Below are 10,789 nucleotides of genomic sequence, written 5' to 3'. Positions count from 1 at the left end.
TTTACTGTCATGGTTTAGCAGTTTTTCACTGTAAAATCTACAGACATTTTTTACAGTGCACAGCAATCAAACCAGGAAATAAAAACAATGAAATATATGAACACATCCTGTGTCACATGCTGCTTCTCTGGGTGGATTATGGTTCAGTATGAACCACAACCTTGGCGAGCATTTGGAAGGCTTTCACTACTTGACACCTCTCCCCAAAACTCCACAGCAGGTGCTTGTCACTGTTTGTAAATGCTCTGACCAAATCATATATTGAACCAGTGGTGCCATAAGTACTTTGTATTGTGGTATGTATAAATGAGTAGCTTTACTAATAAGTGTATGGACAGTAGGTTTGCGTGGATTGACGTTGGTTTTCTGTGACATTACCCACCACAATGCTTGGGGTAATCACTCCTCATCCCCCAGCATTTATGGATGAAAGGCCAATAATCTTGGTCCTTGATGAACAGATTTTTTTAAAAATATTGTAGCCTAAAATCTAAGGGAAATTATCTTGCTGCATGGACAGATTATTTCACTTGACGATTTCTTAAATTAAGATTATTAAATCTAGAAATAAGCATGTTGTACGGTTAAAAGAAGAAATTAACTCTTAAAACAAGATCAATTAAAGCTGCAAGCAGCGATGAACTGGCCCGAGCAGAGTGCACTGACAATTATTTGTTTCTTACCAAGATAAAAAAAAAACTTAAGATTTAGAAGTGTTAGATAATTTATCTTGTTTTAAGAGTTAATTTCTTATTTTTAAGCGTTCAACATGCTTATTTCTAGATTTAATAATCTTAATTTAAGAAAGCTTGTCAAGGTAAATTATCTGTCCATGCAGCAAGATCATTTCTCTCAGATTTAGTGTTTTTATCTTGTTTTTAGACACACCTTTTTTGCAGTGTGTTGATTAATCACCCTAAGATCACTCAAAAAGTTGTACTGCACCTATAATTAATTTAGCACCCTGCTAATTGGCGTCTGACCATATTTTTGCGACATTTGCCTCTCTCTGCCTCCTCTTAGCCACACACTAATTTCCCAAGGCCCATGCTTCTTTATGAAGCTTTGCACTCATTGCCATTCTCCACCTGTTCACCAGCTCAGACTTTGAGACCTTTTCTTTGTTGCCTTTCACACACATAATATGTGTTAACATGAATTTCTTTTTCATGCGCTGCAGTCTGTCAGGCTCCTTGGAAATTGGTAACTGACATTTTCTCAAGGCCTCTCTGTGGAGTGAGTAATGAGTAATATTAGTGCAATGTCAGTGTGAATCAGATTCAGGCTCACACCAACCAAACAAGATCTTTTAGCCCAAACCAAGTCCTAACAAAACAAAGTTTTGCAAACAATCGCAAGTCAAAATCCACTTACTTTCATATTAGCCAACTGGGCCCAGACCAGAATTTTTACTACTTGGTTCCAACCCTGGTTGAAAATTCTAGTTCGGTAAATAAAAAAAGTCTGTTTCATGACGACGTTTAAACACGATTACCATTCCCACACGGTAGCTTAGTCACGCTTATCAATGTTCACTGACACCAATTTATCCAGATAGTTAAAAAAAATCTTGTCACTTTTTTGAACAGAACATGTCATACACAGAATATTTTTTTTCTGTTTTCATTCACTCCCACGGGTTGGAATCAGAAAGAAAGCAAGGTAACACTTTACAATAACCATCTAAGTGATGTTAAAAGATGGTTTATAAACCAATTATTAACCATTTACAAAGTGCTATACATATTTAATATTTAAATGTTTTCAACCAATTTCTTAAAGGTATATGAATCACTTTTGAAATATTTACAAACTTAACATTGGTGTTAAAAATGTTATAATGAGTGCAAAACTATTAATTATAATGTAAATGTTTGTTAATGGTAAAGTAACAACTTGCATTAATATACCATATATTTGGCATTTATAAATTCTAGTTCAAGATTAATACATTTTCTATTTACCATTCTAAATGGCCTATATACAGTTTATAAATGATGATTAAACTTTAATAAACTATCTGTTTACCATTTATAAATGGTCTATTTACCATCTATAAATGATTGGGTAACACTTTCTATGAAGACTACATCTATAGTGCATTATGAGCGCATTCATAGTGAATTATAATGCTCATTATAATCAATCATAATGCATTATGACTGCACTCATAAACACATAAAAAGCTTCATGATGCACTATATCAACAGTTATAAATATAGCTTATAATGACTTATAAATCCAAGTGTCTTATGAGTGCTCTTGACTGGTTATAAACTACAGGCTGACTGATGAGGCTTATAATACATTACAACTACTCATACCCCTCTATACACACACCTCAACAATCAATTGTTATAAGGACTCATAGGATGCCATAAGTATAAATAAATGATCAATGTATGCTTTAAGTAAAGTGAGGTTCATATAGACGCATCTATAATGCAGTATAAATGCATGAAAATGTGTTACACTTTACTTAACGCCAACAATGAAACATCATGATTAGCTATGCTGCATTATCACAACATTATCACAACATGCATCCTCACAACTCACAAAATGGCAGGTCACCTCCATTTTATATTATTCATTTATATATTCATAAAAGAGCTATCCTTAATTCCCAACATTTTTGGTGATCCTTGATGAAGGCAATTGGTATCTGTAACCAGATACCCCAACATAGTTGACGCCCCGTTGCGTAGTTACAACACATGGCATGGCAAACATTTTTTATGTGATATGTGATATATACAGGCAGAATTAAAAAGAGTCAAAAACCAACAAAATAGCCCAAGACTCCATGTTATCAAGTGAAAATATCTGTCCATGCAGCAAGATCATTTCCCTCAGATTTAGTGTTTTTATCTTATTTTAGACACACCTTTTTTGCAGTGCTGATGTTGCGTAGTAGCTTGGTCCCTGACTTAGCCGTTGAGTATCATTGGCCAGATTTCCAGCAGAGTTCTCTCCATGTCTTGGGATGCAGGTGTGGGTGTACAGCGTGAACACACAGTTAGTTAAGTTTGCCAATCAGTTTCACAGGGAAGATTGTGTTAAATGCTGAGATGAAATCAACTAACAGCATTCTGATGTAGGTGGTGTTATTTTGAAGATTTGTGCGGGCTGGATGGGGGCAGTAGAGATGGCATCCTCTGTGTACCTGCTGACTTTGCATGCCAACTGTTGAGGGGTCCAGGCTGGCTGGGATCTTGTTTTTTATGTGCTGTAGAACCAATTTCTCAGAGCACTTCATCAGAGTGAGTGGGAGTGTGACAGGCCAATAGTCTTTTAGACTAAACTGTGAACAGTAATTTCAAATAACAAATGATTAAATCAACTATCTGGTCGGCACATGTTCTTAGTAAACAGCCAGGGATGTTATTAGACTTAGCAGCCTTACTCATATTCACTTTTATGCTGGGCTTACACCAAACGATTTTCCGAGTTTAGTCCCAGACTAAAAACTGAAAGTCTTTCGTAAATCTAGGAGTCTTACTGGAGTCACGGCGCTCCCATCATCTCCATGGTTAAGTTTAAGGTAGTAATCTGCTCTGTCTCATATCAGTCTTTTCCTAGTCTTGGGTTTGGATCATATCAAACGTGTTTGATATTATCTCAAGTCTCAGTGACGTAACACAATCTCCAACCAATAGATGAGCGGGGGAAAGGTCCCCGGTTCCAGACCGGCCAGTAAAACCACTTCCACAGGAAAAAGGAACATCACAATAATGCTAGTAAGCTCAGTCCTCAATAAAAATATAGTGATGATGTCATAAATTTAGATGTTTCTTTGTAAAGAGAACAATAAGGAGACCCAGTTGAAATGTATAAATAAATGTATACATAAATAAGCCATAATTATTCAATTGAACACATTACAATTAAATAGGACATAAATGTATTTCATGAATTCATTTCTAAATGTTCCTTTCCTATATTCTTCCTTATATCTATTTTTATTGTAAAATAGTCAACTTTTCATGTCAGAAAAACAGAAAACCCTTTTCAGCTTTGTGAGGGGCATTTGTGGTGTCTTATTCTCTTCTTTTTGTTGTTGTTGTTTTTTCCCCCAACACAAACCACTGCACACACTAGAGCAGCTGGAGCCAAAAGCTGCTTCTCCTCCATTTGTAAGTTTTTACTAAGAGAATAGTAGGAAAAAAATGTTCAAAGAATCTAGTTGTAGTCTTGTAAATAGTGACCCTGAAAGATTCACAGTCAGTCTTAAATCTCAGGCTGGGACTAAAAACTCTAAACACTTGTCTTTAGATGTGAGCAGGTGTGAGCTGACAGTTTTCCGGGAGTCTTTTCTAAATCTTTTCAAAGTTCTGATGTAGACAGATTATTTCACATCAAGTGATGCCCAAGCTTGCATATTTGTTTTTGTTTTTTTAGACTAGAATTAGGGCTTAATCATCTGGACTTTTTGCAGAAGAGTGACTCGGCACTCGGTTCAACTCGTACTGTATTGAGGTGGCAGTTCACATATCGTACATTCGAGAGATTGATTATGCTGGCCACTTCAGAAAGATGACTGAAAACTAAACAGGGATGGAAAAGGCTTGTGTTTCTGAGGAAAACAATGCAACTGTCATCTCATCCTGCTCAAACCACATACATTGTATAAAGAGAAAAACGCATAAATCTGCTGGGGATTGATAATATTCAGTGTTAGCTTTGAGGTGTTTAATGAGATTAGTGGCATTAATCATTGAGGCGGTACCTCACTCATCACCCTAATTTAGGAGGATCATCATTTTGAAAGGATGAACCTTCTGCTCCAACAGATATATTATGGCTGCAGGGCTTTGACTTTAAGCTTGTCATCCTGGAACAGCAGGGCCCTGGCGGCTGGCACACACTCTTTCAGGTCCTTAATCCACGTTACAGTTGGCTGGTGTTCTCCTTCTTCTGCTCCATGATCACAGCATGACAGACACAACCACAACAGATTTGTTGAGTGGCAGGAAGAGAGAAGTAAACTGCTCTTACTTTTTAAGGATAACGAACAAAACAATCTATGCCATGTCCAAAACTTCTACACTGTAAAAAATGTCTGTAGATTTTAGGGTGAAAAACTGCTAAAACATGACAGTAAAGGACCGTAAAATGATAAATGGGTTAATTCAGTTTCAGTAGCAATGCAACACTGTAAATGTATATATCAGCCAAAACAGTAATTTTTACATTTTCAATTTGAAAAATGCATTACTCCACTGTAAAATACACTGGCACCTTGTTTGTAACAAAAATGCACTGTAATATATATACAAGCATCACTGTAATTTTTGCATTTATTTGTTGTAAACATACTTTTTCTCACTGTTAAATTAACTAAACATCATATCTCTAACAGAAATATAATGTAATATTTAATGGTAAAACCTAAAATTTATTCAGCATTTATAAAGTATTTTCTTGTCAATTATATGGCAGAGCAGCGTTTCTTTCGAAGCAAAAAACTTTTAATTTTTAACGGTAAAATGTGAAATAACATGGCAATCTTAAATGTGAAATCAACAGTACTAATATAATTTTACCGTAATATCAGAAAAAGTTGCACCTTATTTATTACTGTAAAGTTCTGGCAACCACAGCTGCTGTTTTTTTTACCGTAAAAACAACAGATATTTTTTACAGTGTATTGTTACTACAATGTCTATTCATAGTCAGAATTGGGTTTTTTATTATTTTTTTTTTTTGTCTTTCATGGGTTTAGTATGCTCTCAGCTCATTTACTAGGTGAGTAATCTGGCAAAAATCTCCTACTCCAAGAAATTTAAAGACTTAAGAATTTTACATTAGGTGCCAAAGGAATGGTGAAAATATTTTGGCATGGCAGAAAAGTAAGGAACACGACCCAAACACAAGGCCCCCCCCCCCCCCCCCCCCCCCCCCCCCCCCGCATGTCATAAGTCTGTTCATGTTGTGTAGCGTATTTTGCTTATGTTGCTGAGTTTTTTTTCATTGTTTTTTCCTCTTTCCTCTCCTCATGTGTGCTGTATTTCTCTCTCTTCCTCCCTGTCTTCCTGTCCTGTTCACCTCTGTCTTATTGTTTGTGTGTGTTTTATACGTTTGGACGGGATGATGGCTTTTGTTGTAATGGTACTTGTTACTCTGAGCAATGACAGTAAAGATGATTCTGATTCTGAAATGAATGCTACACTGGGATAAAATCACTACACACAAAACAATGTGGTTTTTAAGTTTTGTCTAGCAGGTATCAGCTATAGTCAGGTGGCTGATGCCTGGGTGGACATTATCATTGTTGACATAGCTGAAAGCAGCCGTGACTTTACATCAAAACTGTCTCTCTCGGTTTACTTTCATTCATTTTTCAAATATTGTACTTTCTCCCTCTTCTAGAGCTTTGTTTCTGTTTTTCTTTTTGTTAAAAATAATTAAAAAAAATAGTCTACTTTACCATAATGAAGGGGAATCATTCAGTCGCAAATGTTTAGTGTTAAAAGACCTCCTCCTCCAACTCTGGGTTGTTCTTATTTCATAAAGCTGTAAAAAAAAAAAAAAAAAAAAAAAAAAAAGATGAGACGTCAGTTCATTGTGAGTTCACTGGCACTCGCCTCAGACTCCATCAACTCTCTTTCATGTGTTCACAGTGAGGTGGCTGCGGTAGATGCAGTCTGTTTGAACACGCCTGGCTGGTCGGTTTGTTTAATGAGCACTTTTATGCTGACCTCTCTGGCTGTTCATAAATTTAACTACAAAAATAGATGGTGGTTAATGCATTCAAATACATCAAGTCAGTCTCTATCAGTCAGTCCTTTCTGAGTCATGTTTTACAATGTTGTTGACTATTTCTTGATAATTGAGCAAAAATAGGCTTTTCCACACTTTTCTTACTCTCACTTTAAATACAAATGTATTTTAAAGATGTTAAAAATATTTGTTTGTTCAAAGGATGTATATGTAGAATGTAAAGCAGGACAGGATAGGCAGTCATCAAGTGCAGAACAGCATATGAGCTGTACAAAGCTCTCTGCTTCCATCTAGTGGCGCTGAGCAGAACATGTGCAAAGAGATGGTGACAGTCATGATAATATTCCACTATGCCTGTCTTGACAGAGGCAATGAAGAGTCTGAGTGCCTCATTTAGTGTTTACACCAGCTCACAAGGGGAAATAAAGAACCACAAGCCACAACCACTAAAGGTATCAGGTTGCAAAGCAGAACACAAAGCTGGGGGAGCAAGATATCAGCTCTTAAATTAAACTCTTATCAGCTATTTTTGTTGTTATCATTAGATTTGTCCAAACAAATGTACCTTAAGTTGTACTAGGGTTTAAAATTTACAAGAAATTTAAGAAAAATTATACGTATCAATAGTACTTGAAGAAAATGATGTGCAATCTTAAACAAGAAAAAAATCAGGTTTACTGTTAATGGTTCTCTACAGATTTTACACAAGACATGGGATGACTTTATTTGATTTGTAAAGCAACTTGATGGGCTTCATTTAGAGTGATAAACCTCCAGCTGATCCATTATTACTTCAGGTACTCTGGTTGAGGACGACAGTATGTGTCTTGTCAGGACAGTATGTGTCTTGTCTTCCCTGTATTCCACTCATTTTAAAAAAATTGTATTTAATTTATTTTCTCATATATGGTTATCTTCATTTATTTGTTTATTTTCTATTTGCTTTGTTTTTGTATATTTTGACTATATAATTTTAATGTTTATATTTATTGTGTACTTAGCTAATCTATAGATGTATTGGATAAAATTATGTGTGCTCTGACAACTGATATAATTATACATCCAAGGAAAATCCCCCCAAAATTTTTTTGAAAGAAATTGAAGAAAAGGGGTGGTCTAATAATTTATTTCCATGGCTGTATATATGTAGATAAGGAAATACTGTATGAGTGAGCAAAGTATATCTTCATTTTGGACATTTTTGTCCAATGTTTAATGAAACAAAAGAACAAACACACTATCTCCAGTGTGAAGCCTTGTGGCAGCATCATGCTCTGGGGATCTTCTCAGCAGCAGCCCTGAAGGCTTGGAAGGCTAGAGGGGAACATGAACGCAGGTAAATATCACCAAATCCTGGAGGAAAGTCTGACTAGATTTACTGCTTGGGAGAAGATTTATTTTTTCTAGCAAGACAACGATCCCAAGCATACAACAAAATCTACACAGAGATGGTTCAAAGACAACAAGGTGAATGTTCTGGAGATGCATAGTCAAAGCTCAGATCTCAATCCAATCCAGAATTTGCAGCTGGACTCGAAAAGAGCTGTTCACACCCCCAATTCCTGGACAACCTGACAGAGCTTGAGCTGTTTTGAAGAAATGAGAATTGCAGTGTCCAGGTGTGTCCAGCCTGACTGAGACATATCCACAAAGACTGTGCTGTGATTGCAGCCAAGGCTGCATCTACTAAATACTGACCTGAAGGGGGTGAATATTTCTGCATTCATTTACTTTACCTTTTATATTTTTAATTCATCCATTCATTATCCTTCTCTGCTTCTCCGCACTCTGGTCACGGGGGCTGGAGCTGATTCCAGCTGACATTGGGTGAGAGGCGGGGTACACCTTGGACAGGTCTCCAGACTATCACAGGGCTGACACATAGAGACAGACAATCATTCATGCTCTCATTCACTCCTACGGACAATTTAGAGTCACCAATTAAATCTACGTGCATGTTTTTGACTGTGGGAGGAAGCTGGAGTACCCAGTGAGAACCCACGCTGACAAAACAAACTCCACACCCTCTTACTGTGGGGCAAGAGTGCTTACCACAACACCAGCCATTCTCAACCTTGGGGTCCTGACCCAAATTGGGGCGCGCGAGATGATCTCTGGGGGTCGCCAAATCATTTTGGAGAAAAAATAAATGCACAAAATTAATATTAAATGACATAATTTCAGACAGGGAGATGTTTTAGTTGTTGTCTGCTCCATTATTTGTCCAAAATTCATGGTGTCAACGGAGTTTGTATGATCTGAACTGTGCGCGTGAGATTCTGTTCAGTGAGCAGAGGGGGGAAAATGAACAAACAAAAAGAAAAAAAAATAGCGCGTTGTTGCTTTACCACAGCTGCAGTTTGCTAGCAGCTAGCTAGAACTGATGCTGGGAAAGGTCCAGACTGGGTCAGCAGCAGGAGCAGCAGCAGAGGTCAAAGGTCTACCACCAGAAAGCCTAACAAATCAATCAAGGCAAATCAAACCAAAATTACTTTATTTATCCCCGAGGGTAAATCCAGTTAGTCTGGTAGAATCTCTGTTAGAATGAGACAGCCTGATGGCTGTAGGAGAGAAGGATCTTTTGTATCTCTCCGTCCTGCAACAGAGAGAGAGGAGCCGTCCACTGCTGTTTTTTTGGTCCATAAAGGTTTTGTGTAGCAGATGATCTGGGTATTTAAGGATGGCCTGGAACATATTGACAGGTCATCTCTCCACCACCTCCTCCAGTGTGTCCAACCTGGCTCCAACCACAGAACCAGCTCTTTAGACCAGTTTGTCCAACCGCCTCGAACCATCTCTGTGTGTGATGCTGCCTCCCCAGCAGACTGCAGCATAAAACAACACACTACCACCACAGACTGATAAAACATCTGCAGCATCGCACTACACGTCGGGACCACCAGCCGAGAAACAGAGGGCAGTGGGGCCGTCACCGGCTAGTCTCCTTAAATATCAGCCCGACTTCTTGAAGTACGGCTTTTCGTGCATGACAAAAAACAACACAATATATCCACATTTGCGTTTGTGTCATTTGCTCTGAAGTGCTGGCAAATGAAAGAGACAAGAGGGGGTGGGGTCACGGACAACATGCATGTTAAATTGGGGGTCCCGACTCAAAAAGGTTGAGAACAACTGCACTACACCACCGTGTAGCCCATATTTTTAATTGATAATAAAATAATTATTTTATATTGTTATTTGCAAATTCTTGTAGAAAACAACAAATTATATTGATCCTGATTTCATATTGTATATTTCGTTCGTTTCGTTATATTTGTATAAAAGCGACAAAATTGTGAAACATCCAAGAGGGGTGTATACTTTTTATAGGCATTGTGTAAATATAGTGGGGGTTTTTTTAAAAGCACGCACACACATGCATGCACACAGAATCAGTGTCTTGCTGAAGGACACTTTGACTGACCGTACCATCTGAGACACTGTAGAACAGGTAGAACTTGTGAGCAGCAGACACAGGAGATGAGGGTTCATCTGAAGTGTTTGTGTCCACCTGATCAACGTCAGTCCAAGATTCAGCCTCTGTTAGCTGTTTTTGGTCCTCACGAACTCCTGAGGGAAATATCTGTCTCCTGAACTACTGGACAACAGGACAGCTGTGTGCCAGACAGCTGAGCAATGAGCTCAGAGAGGCTTAAACGCCGTAGAGCTGAACTGCAGAGTGAGGTGTAATTGTCTGTCAGAGAAAACGTGTACATTTTAAGCACATGTACATTTAAAAAGGCACAGCACATAATTTTGTGTTATCAAGTGTTCAGAAGCACAGAAAGAAAAGTGATCATGAGCACACTGCAAAAAAGGTGTGTCTAAAAACAAGATAAAAACACTAAATCTGAGGGAAATGATCTTGCTGCATGGACAAATAATTTTACTTGACAAGATTTCTTAAATTAAGATTGTTAAATCTAGAAATAAGCATGTTGAACACTTAAAATAAGACATTAACTCTTAAAACAAGATAAATTATGTAACACTTCTAAATCTAAAGGTTTGTTTTATCTTGGTAAGAAACAAAATTTGCAGTGCACTCTGCTCGGGCCAGTTCATC

Source organism: Centropristis striata, chromosome 2 (assembly GCF_030273125.1).
Source record: "Centropristis striata isolate RG_2023a ecotype Rhode Island chromosome 2, C.striata_1.0, whole genome shotgun sequence".
Lineage (NCBI taxonomy): Eukaryota > Metazoa > Chordata > Actinopteri > Perciformes > Serranidae > Centropristis > Centropristis striata.
This window is presented reverse-complemented; position numbering follows the sequence as displayed.